The sequence below is a fragment of the Coptis chinensis genome, chromosome 3 (genome assembly GCF_015680905.1).
Source record: "Coptis chinensis isolate HL-2020 chromosome 3, ASM1568090v1, whole genome shotgun sequence".
NCBI lineage: Eukaryota > Viridiplantae > Streptophyta > Magnoliopsida > Ranunculales > Ranunculaceae > Coptis > Coptis chinensis.
In genome coordinates this window covers 2,828,712-2,847,444 of record NC_141458.1, presented here as the reverse complement: position 1 = coordinate 2,847,444, position 18,733 = coordinate 2,828,712, and the positions used below count along the sequence as shown (strand labels likewise).

The 18,733-nt window shown below is 37.9% G+C and overlaps 1 long non-coding RNA gene across 1 annotated transcript; it reads right to left on the bottom strand.

Moving 5' to 3' along the window:
* Positions 1-1,703: 1,703 nt before the first annotated feature.
* Positions 1,704-2,140, bottom strand: LOC147507253 (uncharacterized). The gene is made up of 3 exons (XR_015216175.1): positions 2,061-2,140; positions 1,867-1,966; positions 1,704-1,772 (listed from the first exon to the last, which is right to left on the bottom strand). It is a non-coding gene; the product is annotated as an uncharacterized LOC147507253 (long non-coding RNA).
* Between the last annotated feature and the right edge of the window lie 16,593 nt (positions 2,141-18,733).

Here is an 18,733-nt window from a genome sequence, read left to right as displayed (position 1 = left end):
TCGAGACCATAAATGTTCGATATTCTCATAACACTACCACTCGATTCTCGATAAATATCCAAACTTTATCAAACCCCAAGTCTTAAAACTAAAAAAATCTCACTGCCCAAACTCTAATTTCTTGAAAAAACTAAGTTCCCACAACTGCAGTAATCGCTTAGTACCAAATGTGAGGTATTTGTTAGTAGAATTGATACATTGTCTACGTAAGATCGACACGGGTGTATCGGTCGTGTAATAGCCAATTATTGGCGACCAGTGGGTAAGTTAGTATTAGGGACTTAGGATAGAATGGGTGCATGAACTTATAAATTTTCTTATATAACGTACATGCCATTCACTCATTCTAACGGATGAATTTGAAATGACGCTACAACTTCAGGCGGTCAAGCAAGAGCACTTTCGGACCGATCGCGACATCATGATCCCTCCTTTGGCAAATATTCCAACTTCCAATTATATTGAAGTGTTGGACCATGCCACAAAGAGGAAAAAGTGCTAACTTTATAGCTCAAACAAAGATCGAGGATTATTTCTTGTTGTCCTTTTCATCCGATTGCTTCTACTTTATATTTCAGTTGCTTACTCGTGCACTTGGCGTCATTACATCCACTGAAATTAAACGAACTTGTGGATGAAAAATGCTACTCCTTAAGTCCTTAGTTAACTCATAAAAAGTTTTGCCAGTCCATTGTCGATCGCGATTTTATTTTTCATTCGGTTTCAAAGACAAATACGAATTTATAAACCAAACCTCTGCGGTATGGTTATTCCATATCTTGTCACACTTATCCTAAAATCAGCACTTTTCTAAAGACAAGTCATACTCACACACAAGAAATAAAGCTAAGTCATACACACACAAACACAAGAAGTAAAGACAAAAAGTAAAGAAATGATAACACGCACAAATAGAATACCGCATCTAACTAAAAACGAGTAAAATCCTTCGCCATTTGACTCACCGTAGGAAGGTGTAGCTCCCTCAATGTTCTTTTGATCCAAATAAGCCAAATAAAGGTCAATGACAAGGCATACACGGACGTTGTAAATGTCCATTGGGGTATCCAGAGTTGCATCAAGAATGATATTTGCCCTTGTTGCCCTTCCCTTGGCAACAACTTCTCGATGCATGTTAATCAATTCACATAATTCCATCCCTCTAGAAGAATCACCATGTGATTGTGAGCGTGTTGGATCCCTTGCCTACAAGCAATAAGTTAACAAAGACAAAACCACGATTTAGTTATCTCATAAATTAGCTTAAGCCCCTAGGCACAATGTCTCACATTCAAATCATACATTCACATTCAAATCATACATTTGACGTCGCTGATGAATCTGCAACGATCCTTCTATGTGATTGCTGACCTGCCACTTCTTCTCTTCTTCGAACTTCCTTTAAACTTGCTCAAATCCACGAATGTTAAATTAATATCCGGATCAGTGTAACATCCATTCACTTTATCTTCCACACGAACCCAATCACAACAAAAAATAGTTATAGTGAAATCAAAGTAGTCGAGTTCGAGAATTTGTCTAATGATCCCATAATAAGTAGTATCATCAGACACGAGCTTCTTATCCTTTGCACTTGCACAAAAGTTAGTCATCGCATTCATTTTAATTCCAAAATTCTGAGTTGTCTTGTTAGTGTCCCATTCAGCAGTAGAAAACATATATCCATTGGCTTGGTGTGTGTTATACGAAATTGTTTGGAAGTTGGGACCATCAGCAAGTCTCTTGATGGGAGAAACCTCTTCATTTTGTAGCTATCAAAAAATCCACAAAAGCTAATATTATTATGCAAGAACTACATGATCCTACGTGTTACTCTAAATGATTACTAAGGTACTGAAACTATACTTGTTCCCTTAACCAAGGAATAAAACTCATTGGTGTTTCGGTGTTGCCTTTTCTCTTACGACCACTCGGTTTAAATCTTTGCAAGTATATTTGGTATTTCCTACAATGAAATGACATAAGAGACAAGTTAAATAGGTCTTTAGAGTTTCACAGTCTCATATATAACATTATAAACATGACAAGAGTAGACTTACTTTTGCCATGGAATAGAAAGTTTTGAGCACTGCAACACCCATCTACGTACTTGTTCGTATTGCACATTACTCAATCTATATACACCTTTCTTATTGAGAGGTTTCTCATTTGTCACTCTCCGTGTCATCCATGAATCTCTTTTACCTCGCTTGTAGCTTCCCTTTGAACCATCGTGCATATGCTCCATACAATACATTATTGATTCCTCGACAACGTAACGCCAAAGAATACAACCTTCGATGTGTTGGATTCTTTACATACCTCTTGTAGTCTCTCATCATCCTAGTACAAATTAACAACATATATTACTCATATCAAATAACAAAATATAGATAGCTCACTCATAAAACTTACCGCTCAAAACATACATCCACCGACACCAAACAGGTCCACAAAGTTCTACCTCTTCCGCTAAATGCACAACAAGGTGCATCATGATGACAAAGAATGAAAGAGGAAAATACTTCTCAAAAACGCACAACGATTCAATCACTCTTTGTCTAGCAGCTTCAAGCTTATCGAGGTATATTTCTTTGGAGCAAAGGATGTTGAAAAATGTTGACAATTGTCGGATTGCTACTCGCAATTGCTTATGTTCTTTAAAGCAATGCATGAGTAATAACGGCAAAAGTTGTTGCATCATTACATGATAATTGATAAGCACCCAAAAGTGTATTATGAAACCCCGTTGAGACATAAATTTGGTTAACTATGTGTTTAATAATCATGAAATAAATATGTTTTCATACTTTTGCAGGTATTCGCAGTAAACATAGAAATATGGTTTAAATCTGCAATAAAGCACGAGGAACGACATGTATATGAATTCTTCCAAATCTGCACAAAAGCATCAAACTTCCGAAGCTCCTACCTTTTGAACCAGGACTCCGAATGCGACAAGTGAGCTGCTCGCATAATCGTATGCGATGAACTCTACGATAGGCGGAAAGTTGTAAAATTGCCCAAAGACCGGACCGCCATCGACTACACATAGGACCCACTATATCGGGCCCACAAGATTGGATGAGTCATCAATCATGGAGCATGTCAAGACAAAAATGACAAATTATTGGTGCAAAGTTGACACCTTGCATGTAATTAATTAGATTAGGTGTTAATAGTGAAAAAAAGACAAAGTGTCACTTTGTTTTAATGTGGTGGATAAAAATGAAGTAAATGTGGTTTGATGTTTCACATGGGAGGAAATGAGATGTCTCTCAAATGGAGAAGAAAACAAAACAAGGGGGGGACACTCCATTTACTCCCTTGACTTATTTTCCTTACATTGTATTATTTTAGTTCCTTAGCCATTTTTAGTTTTTAGTTTTTGTTTTTGTAAGAAAGCTTGTAATAGTTTTTAATGGAGGAAACATTTGTTTTCTTCTAGAAAATAAAAAGCAAGTGAGTTTGATTGTTTATCTTCTTCCTCTTCTTTCTCTTTTTGTTTTTCTAGTTGTAATTTCCTTGTCCCAAGGATCATGAGCTAACTTCCCTTTTGGGGAGTTAATCCAACTCATGTGAGGGAAAAACAATTGTTGTTGGTTTGGTAGGTTATTAGGAAGAACAACTAGCTCTACATCCTATCCCAAAATGATAGTTGGTGTAGTGTCTAGTTAGGAATCAAAGCAATGAGCTTAGAGATAAGTCATTGCTTGGTTCCACTTGCTAGCATGTATGAGCTCTTAAGTGAGTTGTACATACTAGGGATCAAGTTTTCTTCCATTAGGGGCTTGTCTATGAGTCTAGGAAGAATCAATAAACTTTTCAAATCAACAACTAAATGTTAGTTTCACATGAGGATGATTAGCTCTCCACTTTTCTTTCTTTAGTAATTTGTCTTTTGTATTAAGTGCATGATTTCAAACCTTAATGTTTTTCTTAATGTTGTGTAGGAAAGAAACCTAGCATTAGTAATATAACCTTACTCATTAGTTCCCTAAGAGTAACAAACAATTTGTAGTTGTCCTAGACTTTAGGTTGGTTCAATCCTTACTTTAGCTCTACAAAAACGAAAAATCGTGAGTAAGGAACTTTGAGTTGCTTTTGTACCAAATTAGAGATTCTAATCTCTAACGTAAGGAAAAGCTAATATCAAAATGGCGCCGCTGCTGTTCTAAAGCCATAGGACTTGTGCTACAGATCGGAAGTTGCATCAAGGGGGAACCCCCATTCTCTTCCTTTCTTTCCTTTTCTTTCGTTCTTACGTTTTTGTTACTTTTTTTCGGATTTTGTCTTGCATTTGACCTGTTCCCTCACGGATTTTACGTTCCACTTCCAGGTACCAAAATTGCTTGTTTGCTGCCCTGTTCAACCACCAACATCTCCTGATCTACCTTGATCCATTTCCAGGCTTAACTATCTGGCCCTGTACCTGATAATTCGAATCTCTTTTGGGATTAATCGCGTCAACGGATTGAAACGTCTGTTTCATTTCTTTGGCGGACTAGCGGGAAGCTACATGTTCCATATTTTCAGTGTTATTTTTATTTTTCGTTTTTTCTGCATGAATGCCATGTATGTAGTATTAGGAAAAATTTATGGATTATTATTTACGTATTAGCCTAGAATTATGCATGAATCATGTGAATACGCCTGTGAATATATATATGCGGTTAACATGTCATGAATTACATATTAATGTATATATACATACAAATGGAACTGTTTTGCATGGTTATCTATATATATATATATATATATATATATATCTAAGTCACATGTTTAGCATATATATTACCGAATGAGTGATTATTTGCATGTTAGCATCTATAACTTAGGAGTTATATATAGTAATTAGGATGTGTTTTGGTATTTTGGCCATAACTTTGGCTACGGTTCTCTGAATCACGCGTGTGAGCTCAATTCAGAAAGATCTCGACGGCGCGCACGCTGTCTCCACCGAGCTTATGCGCACGCTGTCTCCACCGAGCTAAAGCGTGCGCGCCGTCGAGATTAGCTTGGTGGAGGTCATTTTCGAGGTCAAAATCAGCTGTTTTCCCCTCCAAAATCGTCATTTTAGAAAATTGTGTTGTTTAATAAGTCGATTTTGTCAAGAAAGAGGAGAACATTCCAACGAGGGTTAAAATCTGAGTTGGGTAAGTTGTTTCTAAACCCTACGGAGTAAAGCTGCTCTCTATATGACATTCGCAATCTCATTGAGTATTGTCGAAATCGAATTATTATGCAATACAAGAGTCGATTTTAGTTTATGTATAATACCTTGCATGTTTAGTTTTGTCGATTTATCCGCTGGCATGTATACTATATTGGCATGTTAATGTATTTAGATAATGCATGAGTGATTCAAATTTGTCTCATTCTGAGATATATCGCTTACGTAATATCGAAGTTACAAATTAGTATACATATAATGATTATCGATGTATATTTGCCCTCATCGTATGGAAGTATTTATCGATGACACAAGCTTGCCTATTCGTATAGCTATACGTATGAATAGAGTACCTTCACATGCTACTGAACCTAGTATTGTATGAGTAGATCGTATTTGCATGTTTGTATTTTCACCCTTGCATAAATCTTAAAAAAATAAAATAATAATTAAATAATAATAATAATAATTAATTAATTAATTAATTAAAAACAAATTAAATTAAAATTAATACCGCATTTGCATAAATTTTAATTCCATAAATCTTAATCATATTCCAATGGTGTGTAGGAAACTTGAAAGATTGAGGTTACTTAATTAGAACCGTGCTTGCACGGAAAGCCTCCCTCATATCTCTCTTGTGACCTGGCTATTAGTTTATGCACACGTATTCCTAGCTTCACTGCTACGTTAGCAGCAACTTAGGCATATGTTGTTCAACTCTAATGCTTAAGATAATAATAAAATTCGAGTCCTACTAAATTCCTTATGTAAGTTAGATCTAATTTTATGCTTGCATGAGATTAAGGTCTGGTTCCACTAAAGAAATTGAACATACCTATCGTCGAAAAAAATACGATAAGCAATTGCGTAAGTTCTCACCTACAAATTGTTCTTCTTCTACTAATTACCTTCATCCCAATCCTTCGTCGCCATCAACTTCTGTCATTATGGCCGACGATCCTCCACTGCAAAGAGAAAGCCCTCTCGACTTCTATAATCGGATTACAGAAAGGACCTTCTTCCCCGCATCAAACTTGAGGACATTATCGGTGATTTTCAGATCCCACCAAACGCTTTTCAGTTTGTTACCTATATATCATGGTTTGGAGCACGAAAAACTTACAATCATCTTCGTAGGCTTCAACAAGTGGCAACAACATTTCACCATCCAAAGCTCTAAGGAACAACTCTTGCTTCGACTGTTTCCATTCACTTTAGCGGAAAAAGCGTCAACTGGCTAGCAGGACAACAGCCACAGTCCATAGATACATGGAATAAACTAGTTCAAGCTTTCATGCATTACTCAAGAAATGCATGAAACCCCAGTCCATAGGTACACACTGGGGTAACACTGAGTCGTCTAGGTCATCAAAGGACAATGTTACAAAGGCCACATCTATTTTTGAGGTAAAACCCGATCCCGAAATAAAAAATTTGATAGAATCCCTAACTAAAAAAGTAGATGCCCTTGCAGTTCAAGTAAACGATCAACTACCATAACCAGTCATGAACGTTGACACCGCCCCATGTGTCCTTTGTCTTAGTTCTGACCATCGTGATGCATATTATCCCTTGTTATATGCTTCCCCTACTCAACAATCGGAGGAGGCATGTGCATTCAACATTCCCAATGCACCGTGGAGACAACATCCGAATTTCGCCTGGTGCCAAAATAACCAACAAATGGGGGCTCCTCTAGGTTTCGCTAATCCACCTGTTCGACCTACCAACAATTTTATTCTATACCGCCAAGGAAATAATCAACAATACCAACAAGGTCAATTTCAAAATAATTCCAATGCTAACTATCAAACCAACCACAGCCTTGTTCCAGCTAATCCAGATCCCAACTATAATCAACAACTTCTAAGCAATAATCGAGAACTACTACCTGTTGCACAACCTGCGCCAACCATTACGGATAGGACAAATGAGACTTTCTTGGCTTACATGAACCAACAGTCTCAAATTTTAACGTCTATTCAACAATCACTTCAGCAATTGACGCAAGAAAAGAGTCAGAAAGGCGTGTTTCCTGCACAAGCAGTTCTAAACCCTAAACCAGCAAACACAGCCTTTAAACTCACCAATGCCCCTGGTACAAGCACCCCCAACCAAGGTGAGGTGCATGCAATCACTACTCTACGATCTGGAAAAACTGTAGACAATCAGATACGTATGCCAGATGATCAACCAAAGGAAAAAGAGGGTTCCAAGGAATCTATTTCTAATAATGAACCTACGGAAGATTCCCAAGATCCAACAAAGTCAACACCTCCGAATGTAGGAAACAAGCAAGTAGACCCTTTTGCCAAATTTCGCCCTAAGGCACCATTTCCTGCATGCTTGGCAAAGGATAAACCTGATGAGAATTTTGTTGAAATTCGAGAGACTTTTCAAAATTTAACAATCAACTTGCCTTTTCTCGATGCCTTAAAACTATTACCAAAACATGCAAATTTTCTGAAAGATATGTGCACCACAAAAAGGAGAACTAATGTTCCTCAACAAGCGTTCCTCACTGAACAGTTTCCCTCCATCACCGAACACAATGGTATAGTAAAATACAAGGACCCTGGTAGACCAACGGTTCCATGCACCTTAGGTGACAAATATACGGCTACTGCACCACTAGACCTAGGAGCTAGTGTGAACTTACTTCCATATTATTTATTTAAACAATAATATGGAAGTAAGTTCAAACCTACCACCATGACTCTACAGCTAGCCGATCGTTCCATAAAGTATCCAAAAGGAATTGTGGAAAACGTCCTTGTAAAAGTCCAAGATTTCTTCTATCCTGTAGACTTTGTTATTTTGGATACAGAAGTTGCATGTGATTCCATTCCTATCATCTTAGGACGTCCGTTCCTCACCACTGCTAATGCTCTTATTAACTGTAGAGATGGTTCCATGACCATGTCCTTCGGAAATCTTTCGGTCGAGGTGAATGTGTTCAAGTTGATGAAATAACTTCCGTGAGCGACATTGATGGTGAGGTCAACAGGGGTTGACAAAGATTCCGCAAGAGTATTTCACAAACTCTTTTCCGAAGATGAAGTGTACCAATTTCTTTCCTTTAGCGAATCTGAAGTTTGAGGACGATGATTATACGCGACGAAAGCAAATGAGTTATTAGAGTCGATTACCATTATTTGACCCTACAACAAATGATGTCAAGTAACTTGATGATCATCAATCTGTTTATCGCATGGATGAAGACCTTCCTCAAGAATCTTTAATACCCACCCCCCCGATTTAAAACCTCTTCCTTCGAATTAAAATACGCATGCCTTTGATGCCGGCGGTCGTCACCCGCTTATTATTTCTTCATTAATTGACCGACGATCGAAGATCGCTTAATTAATGTCATTCAACAACATCGCTCGCTATTGATGGTCCCTCGATGACATTAAAGGCATTGAACCTAATGTGTGCACCCATCGCATACACCGAAGAAAATGCTAAGACGTCAGCGTGAAACCGCAAATACGCCTAAACCCTACCATGAAAGATGTGGTCCGGTGAGGAAGTGTTAAAATTACTAGATGCGGGTATTATTTACCCTATCTCTAATAGTGTTTGGGTGAGTCCCCGTACACGGGTTCCAAAGAAATCTGGCATTACAGTTTGTGCGAAATGATAAAGATGAATGCATTTCCGCCAGATCCCAAGAAATGGCTTAATATGCATTGACTATCACAAACTTAATGCCGCCACTGTAAGGATCACTTTCCACTTCCATTCATCGATCGATGCTCGAACGCTTAGCCGGGTCATGCCTATTACCGTTTTCTTTGATGGTTATTCAGTGTTATTTTCGGATAGTCATAGACCCCGCCGATCAAGAAAAGACAACGCTCAATTCCCATTTGGTACATTTGCATATAGACGAATGCCTTTCGCCTTTGCAATGGACCTGGTACTTTCCAACGCCGCATGCTTCATATTTTCGAGTGATATGGTTGAACGGTTTATGGAAGTATTCATGGACGACTTCTCAATATATGGAGATTCTTTCGATAGTCGTCTATCAAATCTTGAAAAGGTCTTTACACGCTATGAAGAGAAAACCTTGTTCTTAATTGGGAAAAATGCCATTTCATGGTTACTAAAGGAATAGTTTTAGGACACATCGCTTCAAAGGATCTTAATCGAAGTCGACAAAGCTAAGATAGAAAAAAATTGCTTCACTTTCTATAACAAAAACAGTTCGAGACATTCGCGACATTCTTAGGACACGCAGTTTCTATAGAGATTTATTCAAGATTTCTCAAAGGTTGCTAGACCTTTAACCAATCTCCCCGCTTAAAGATGCCGCTTTTGATTTCAGTTTCAGTTGCAAACAAGCCTTTGAGATATTAAAACTGCATTAACTACCGCCCCCATAATTCAACCACCGATTGGTCTAAACCTTTTGAATTAATGTGTGACGCGAAATTACTATGCTATTGAGCTGCATTAGGGCAACGCCGAAGATAAGCCGGTTGTCATTTACTATGCGAGTAAAACCCTTAATGAAGCTCAACGTAACTATACCACCACCGAGAAAGAGTTTCTCGCCACAGATATGCTTTGGATAAGTTTCGGCCCTTACCTAGTGGTTCTCCAACTATTGTCTACACTGACCATGCGCACTTCGCTATCTATTAGCGAAAAAGATGCAAAACAAAGGTTGATCCGATGGATTCTCCTTTTGCAAGAGTTTACTCTAGAAATTAGAGATAAAAAAAAGGTTGCGAAAATGTGGTTTGCGGACCATTTATCACGACTTGTCGCTGATGTTGATACCGATACGTAACCTATATGTGATTCTTTCCGTGATGAACACTTGTACTCTATTTTTTCGCCTCCTTGGTATCCGACATAGTCAATTACTTAGTTACCAAAGAAGTCCCTTCATCTTGGTCTCAGAATGACCGGAAAAAGTTCTTATCCACCGTGAAATTTTATTTCGATGATCCCTACCTCTTCAAGTATTGTTCCGACCAACTAATCCGCCGCTGCATCCCCCGATTGGGAACACAATGATGTGTTATCCTTCCTGTCATGAACAATCTTGTGGTGGTCATTTTAGTGGTAAGAAAAACTGCGCCAAGGTCCTACAATGTGGATTCTATTGGCAAACACCGCTTAAAGATGCACATGAACATTGCAAAGCATGCAATCGCCGCCAGCCAGCCTAGGACGATTACTCAACGCAATATGATGCCCTTAAATCCCATTTTAATTGTGGAAATCTTTGATGTATGGGGCATCGACTTCATGGGTCCATTTCCAAATTCACATGGCTTCCTATACATACTAGTAGCAGTTGACTACGTGTCAAAATGGATTGAGGCATTGGCATGTCGTGCTAATGATCATAAAACGGTCGTTTTGTTCGTAAAAGAAAATGTTTTCTCTCGATTTGGTGTTCCAAAAGCTATAATTAGTGATGGGGGAAAACATTTCTGCAATAAAATTTTTGAATCATTAGTAAAGAAATACGGAGTCACGCACAAAGTGGCAACTCTGTATCATCCTCAAACCAGTGGTCAAGTAGAAGTCTCTAATAGAGAGATCAAATCCATTTTGAAAAAAATTGTCAATCCATCTAGAAAAGACTGGTCTCTACGATTATCTGATGCCTTGTGGGCATATAGAACAGCTTTTAAGACACCTATAGGGATGTCTCCTTATCGCCTCGTTTTTGGAAAACTTTGTCATCTGCCAGTTGAACTTGAGCACCGTGCTTTATGGGCCATCAAAAGCCTCAATTATAATACTAACGCGGCAGGCGCCAAGAGAAAAATTGCGCTTAAATGAGCTTGAGGAAATTCGAGTGATGCCTATGATCTCTCGAAATCCTATAAAGCCAACATGAAAAGAGTGCATGACAAGCACATATTGAGAAAAGAATTCAAAGTGGGTCAAAAAGTTTTGTTGTACAAATCAAGATTACACATTTTTCCAGAAAATTAAAGACTCGATGGTCCGGTCCTTTCACGCCTCTACTGTCAATTTCTTACGGGCTATTTCTTTGAAAAACGTAAATGATGACAAATAATTTCAAGTAAATGGCCAACGCCTTTAAACATTATCATGACTTGCGCTTCCAAATGTCGAAGAGACTCTTCTCAATGACCCAATCTCTACATAGACTAATAGATTCGATGGTGTACTTCTTTCCATGTGTTTAAACAGGAAAGTACGCCATTTGGATAGTCGGGCCCTTCTATTTTTTCTTTTCTTTAAATCCCTAGAGTGTGTGGTTGCAAGCCGGAACCATAGTCCACAAAACTCTACTTTAACCGAAGTATAAATGTCTTTTGATAATCGAGCAAACGCGTGCCTCCCGGAAAACAATGGGTACCAAAAATTTCAACTCCTTCTTTCCTCCTCCTTTTCTATTCTCTTCCTCGCTAACTCCAACTCATCATTTGGTCCAAATCTCATCCATCTCGAATAGGTAATGGTCGTAGTACTTTTGCTCGAAAAGCGACGGGCTTAAAAGGATGGGGTGGTGTATGAACCGCCAAACTCCTTTCTCGTCTGTGTCTTGATCTTCTATCCGAGATGAGCCGGTATAAGGTATATTATTGTCCGACACCAGCTCGGCCAGATAAACTTCGCCGCCGCCTCGTTGTTCCCCATTGGTTGGGATTCGCCTTGAGGATCTAACGTTAAAAGACTCACATTCGCCTTGAGGATCTAACGTTAAAAGACTCACATTCGCCTTGAGGATCCGACGTTAAAAGACTCAACATGTATATACTCGCTTTTTCCCTTTAGCATCAAGCATGGTGCCCAAAGAAAGTCGTGATATGCAACATCGACATTTCCTAGTTCGTGCGGGCAATGGATTCCACCAGTCAACCTCGACGTTTTTTCTATGTGATCAGATCAAGGGGCGGTTTGAGGCTATACCATATGTACTAAGGGTAATATTATTACTAGACCATTGCACATTGGTCGGGGATGGTACCGCCCCAACCCTAGGCCCCTATAACATAAAGGTTAAGCTACACCGCAGATTGGGTTAAGCCCGAGGCCGATATGAAAGTTGCCTCGAAAGTTGTTGTTGTGATGTGTTGTTTTATTTGGATTTCCGGTGTTGTTGACACGTTCCTTTCGTCTTGTACATTTGTATATAAAAGTGTAAATAAATAAAAACCAAAAAAAAAAAATAAATAAAATTGAAGTTTAATGTGATTTATGTCATATTCCAGTGGATGGAATTTTTAATGCCGATCGGTTGATTTCTCATAATTTTGTATCTCCAGACGGTTTGAATGAGAAATTATTTAAGTTATGCACTTATTGTAATTCCTACTATATTAGTTGTCCCTTGATGCATTGGGCCTACTCACAAAGCCCAACGGTCAGAACCAAACGGACTGATTCCAACGGTCAGATGCCCAACGGTCAGAAATCAAGTTATAAATCCAACTCTCCTTTTCCACTTTCACTCATTCCCTTCTCTCCCTCTTCACAAATTCTTTTTCACAAATTCTCAGTTTTTTTGAACATAATGAATCAAATAGAGCGATGGGAAAAGGAGCAACGCGAATGGGCTATCACAGTACGTATTCGTGATAACAGTCTTTATCATTATTCTCTTCTCACTCATGCATAACATGATCCAGAACATCTAGATCTATGTAACCGTCTCTTTTTCTGATTTTCATTTTGTATATTAGTATGGTGTGTTAAATAATTCTCACACATTTGTACGGGTTACGTATTAAATGGAGAAGTTCCGTATTAAATATTTGTGTATATTAGTTGTCTTTTCCTCTCTTAAAAAAAATAAAATAAAAATAATAATAATAAGTAAATAAATAAACAAACCATAACAAAGAAAGGCCATCCAAAACTCACCAAAATAATTAATGGATACACATGGTGTTCAGAGAAAATCGCGCACGCTACAAGGTACGCATAACACTTGTCACACATGCAGCTCGATTATTCTATCCATATTCTATTACTGAGTTATGATCATCATTTCTGAAATTACGTGTAAGTCTAACTACCCTGTGAAACTTTCCTCCGTATTTTCTAACATTGAACCATCCCATTAATTGTATTTGGATATCTGACATGACATGACTTACTGTGGATCCCCTTTGATGTTGTTCATAATCACATGGGTCATTAACTACACTTGGAATCCAAATGGGTACAGACTCATAAATTGGCTATAAATCTCTTCTTTTTCAGCCATTCTTATTCAAACAATTTTCACTATCCTTCCCTCAATAATACTATCAATGGATCAACCAAGAAAAATAACGGCAGAGAAAGACTACCTGAAAACTTTCGAAGATGGCCGGTTTTCTCCTTATTTTGACACCGAAATCATACATCATCGGATGGACGCTTTCTTCTATATCATTCAAAGAAATTGGTTATTCCCGAGAATTGGTTTTGATGTTCTACCAATTTAGTGGATCTGAAAATGGAAAATTCTACTTCAATGCCTATGGACAACGTTCGGAATTGACTAAGGAAATGATCTCCGACATACTTCAAATCCCAGTGAATACCCAGGGGTCCCTTTTTCAAGAGTCATCATTTGATTCCGCCAAAACTTTACTACGAGCTACCGTATCTCATGACGAAGTCGAAAATACACATCACATTGTTCTTTAAGGCTCTTTGAAACAGAATCAACGTGTTGTGCTCCACTGGTTCGGACACAATGTGGTAGGTACATCACACCAATCAGAAGTCACAAAGCCTCAACTTAACCTACTTTGGATTTTGCAGACTCAAAGAGATGATTTTTGTCTAATCCAACACCTCTGGAACGTAATCACAAAGAAAACAAGAAGGTCAAAGACCCTACCCACTTTAGTAACGTATTATGATCGTTGGGGTTATCCAAAGAATTTCTCCGTAGACACCCCTTCAAAGAGCACAAAATAAAAGTACTCCAAACAGATTACTCCGCTGGTTTTGGACTCCCCGATACTCGATAGAGGAAACGAACGACCAAGCTCAAATTCACCATTTATTTGATGAAAATGCCATGTCAATATTATTAATCCCATGGAAGGCATTAAACTTCTTCATCGTGGTTTGAGGGAACTACACGCTTCGTCGTAATATCATCATCACAACTCTTCAGATTTCCAAGATCGTCAAGCAACGCATGATGTTGGCGGGGAGGAGATCTTGGAAAATCATTCTCGATCCCTTGCAAAATCACGCTCTGCTAATGGAAAATCAAACTCAGACTCTCCACCAAGGGGACATTCAGATGCAACTCGGCCAACAATGGAAGAACTAAACAGTCTGGTGTACGATATGCGTCTCCAAGATCAACATAACAATCCATAATTTTCTACTATTACTAAGTCCATAAATAAATACTCATATATGTTATTACATTTTTCGTCGTATTATGAATTTTGTATTACTTTTGTGTCTTCTTTTGTATGAAATGCTTAATAGGATTGTCATCATTTTCATTAGGACTAATATAATTTAACATGTGCTTACAGGAGGGTCTATTCTCTTATCCATCCAGTTTGCCTTTGTCGTTACCTATTTCTTTACTTCATCCACTATGGCATCTTCATCAATTGCATCTTCATCAAACATGGTACCTCCCAAACTCATTCCCGAAATCAATCTTTTCGCCTATGATGAATTCCAATACCTATGGCCATCTCTTCCATGACTACATTACAAAAACATCGGGTGGTCTTCCCTAATTCTTCAACCTGACCAAACTTATTCTCCGAGTTTGGCTGCATACTTTTATGCTAATATGGAAGACACACCAGCATTCAACCATGCGCATGGTTTCTACTTAGATGGGTTCACAATCCAAGTTGGTGACACACCTCATATTTTTTATGAACAACAACTTGCACTAACTTTGGATCTTCCATATCACGATCCTGTTGCATCATGGCATTACATCTATCATAATTCTTATCGTGCCTTTCAGTGGCAAGCGTTTCGTGAAACTTACGGTGATGGTCTTGAGATTAAACGAGAAGGAAATGGCCATGTGGCATGGCGTGATGTCACCATTCCCTTGGCAAGCATGACCATGAACATGGGGACTGCAATGTTATTTGTACTCCTGAATATTATAGGAGATTGGCATTTTTCTACTGCCAATGAGGCTGCTTGCGTTGTATTCGGTGCCCTAGCTCAAGGTCATTCATTATTTAACATCATAGGTTGTGTTATCTCCAACCTAAAACGAGCTCGCACTTTTCAGGATCAGTATATACTTTTACCGGTCACCGCTTGCCGAATCATGAAGACACATTTTCCAGAGTTTGCAGCTACTTTTCATGATCGAAGTCAAGGTAGATTCTATGTGCCCAACAAACGTAATCATTCGCTCATTGAGGTTTAGGCAATGGAAGCGTCCCCGCCGCCGGTACTGAGGCATGTTCGTTGTTACCCGAAGGATGAAAATATGAAGACACATTTGAGGAAAGCCGGAACGAAGAATGGGCGTAAATTTGGCGACTATTATCTTTTGGTAGCGATGCTAAGGAAATGCATTTCCTTCAAGAGGACTTTAACTTCACATCCTGTTGGATGGTAAACTTGAGTTTGCCATTGTACATATATCTAGCTAAACCTTATGTTTGGTGTGCTATTGTTTTTCATGTTTCAGTATGCTATTATTTTTTTATTTCGTGGTGCTATGTTTAGTGTGTTATTGAACATTTTCTTGTTCTTTCCTAATAATATATTATGTTCTCCAACCTTTCGTTTCAAAGAATCTAGCCCTAATTTTGCTCACGGTTCTCGTGTACTTTCTCTTTTATTATTGATACTTCGAGGACTAAGCATCATTCTCATTGGGGTGCTTTTAACCCTCAGAGCAAATTTTAGGCAAATTGCAACCTTGTATATAGTTTTTATTTCATGTTAATAATTGTACTTAGTGACAAAGTCTTGTTTCCTTTTCAATGATGAAAATTGTCTAGAAATCTCACATTAGTATCTCAATTAGGATTTGTTTTTAAGAAACTTAAGATAATATGTATGCAATAGTTTATACATCTTTTCATGAACATTCATGTATTGAGTATCATCGATTGTACATAGCAGTAAGTTTCTGGAACCAACGGTTAGTTACTTAAACTATAAATCCTGTGAGAATCTAACCAAAAACTTTGACATGAGTGATTTGTGTGTGATGACACAAAGGAGTAGTTTTTCCGATTAGAGAAAATCACGCATCTACTTACTTGATCACCACCTGAACCCTAGGCGAGAATTTAGGCCATCTTTGGATCGACATAGCTAAAAATTCTTACCTGTTACAAATTTTACCGCTAGTCACTCCACTGAACCTTTCATCAAACCTTTCACTTTCACAAAAAAAAAAAAAAAAAAAAAAAAAAAAAAAAAAAAAAAAAAAATCGTACCCATCTATTAAACCAAATAAAATAACCTACCTAAGTGATGAGTATGAGAAATAGGATGAAATGTGGAAAGAATAAAGAGAAAGACTTGTCCCAAATAAAAGTCAGTTACTTGCTTCAGGAAAGAAAAATAGAATTATGTTCTTAAATAAAAAAAAAAAAAAAAAAATTCATTAGAGGCTTAAGAACAAGGTTGGAAAACTCAGTTAGAAGAAGGAAAGAAAACAAAGATTTCTCTAGTGTAAAAATATGAAGACCCTATTCTCTCATACTCGTAAATTTTAATTATCCATTTCCATTTTCTTGTACACTATCACCTAATCCCCACAATACCTAATAAAGACCTCTAGCTCAATTAGGAGTAGGGTGGTGTGATAATAAGTAGTAGACGTGATTGATCGACATCGGCTCCTCTGACTGTCATTGAGATGTGAGGAAACGTGTGCCCACTGCACACTGGAGTTAACAAAACCTGAGTGGAAAATTTTTGAGTGAAATTGTGTTTTTACACATACCTGTGAGAACCCATTTAGGTACACTCTCCAAAGGATTCAGAAACAACCCTGTTAGTACATTTCAATGAAAAGTTCACTGCATGCATAATCATATGTAGATGTTTTAATTATTGAATACATATTAACTTGAGTTTCAAAGAAATCAATCCTCGTTCCCTGCTAAGGAGATGTATGGATATCTGAGATAAATTTAGGAAACGAAGTTTACATCCATCGAAGTCGTTATAGTATAAATGAAGTTTGTGAGTATCTTCTCTCGGAAAACTCTCACGAGGCTATAACTTCGTCCACTAGGGAATTCCTAGTGGTTTAAGGCCTTGTTGCACATGGTCAATGCAACCGCGACTCTGCTAAACGAGACTTAGTTAGGACTACACATTTTGGCCACTTATCCTGTTTTAATGTCTTTTTCTTTGCTTGAGGACAAGCAAAGTGTTTGTTGGGGTAGTGTGATAAGCACCCAAAAGTGTATTATGAAACCCCGTTGAGACATATAAATTTGGTTAACTATGTGTTTAATAATCATGAAATAAATATGTTTTCATACTTTTGCGTATTCGCGCAGAAACATGGAAATATGGTTTAAACCTCGCAATAAAGCACGAGGAACGACATGTATATGAATTTTTCCAAATCCGCACGAAGCATCAAACTTCCGGCTCCTACCTCTTGAACCAGGACTCGAATCGCGACAAGTGAGCTGCTTTCGCATAATCGTATGATGAACTCTACGATAGGCGGAAAGTTGTAAAATTGCCCAAAGACCGGACCGCCATCGACTACACATAGGACCCACTATACGGGCCCACAAGATTGGATGAGTCATCAATCATGGAGCATGTCAAGACAAAAATGACAAATTATTGGTGCAAAGTTGACACCTTGCATGTAATTAATTAGATTAGGTGTTAATAGTGAAAAAAAGGCAAGGTGTTACTTTGTTTTAATGTGGTGGATAAAAATGAAGTAAATGTGGTTTGATGTTTCACATGGGAGGAAATGAGATGTCTCTCAAATGGAGAAGAAAACAAAACAAGGGGGGGACACTCCATTTACTCCCTTGACTTATTTTCCTTACCTTGTATTATTTTAGTTCCTTTGCCATTTTTAGTTTTTAGTTTTAGTTTTTGTAAGAAAGCTTGTAATAGTTTTTAATGGAGGAAACATTTGTTTTCTTCTAGAAAATAAAAAGCAAGTGAGTTTGATTGTTTATCTTCTTCCTCTTCTCTCTCTTTTTGTTTTTTCTAGTTGTAATTTCCTTGTCCCAAGGATCATGAGCTAACTTCCCTTTTGGGGAGTTAATCCAACTCATGTGAGGGAAAAACAATTGTTGTTGGTTTGGTAGGTTATTAGGAAGAACAACTAGCTCTACATCCTATCCCAAAATGATAGTTGGTGTAGTGTCTAGTTAGGAATCAAAGCAATGAGCTTAGAGATAAGTCATTGCTTAGTTCCACTTGCTAGCATGTATGAGCTCTTAAGTGAGTTGTACATACTAGGGATCAAGTTTTCTTCCATTAGGGGCTTGTCTATGAATCTAGGAAGAATCAATAAACTTTTCAAATCAACAACTAAATGTTAGTTTCACATGAGGAGGATTAGCTCTCCACTTTTCTTTCTTTAGTAATTTGTCTTTTGTATTAAGTGCATGATTT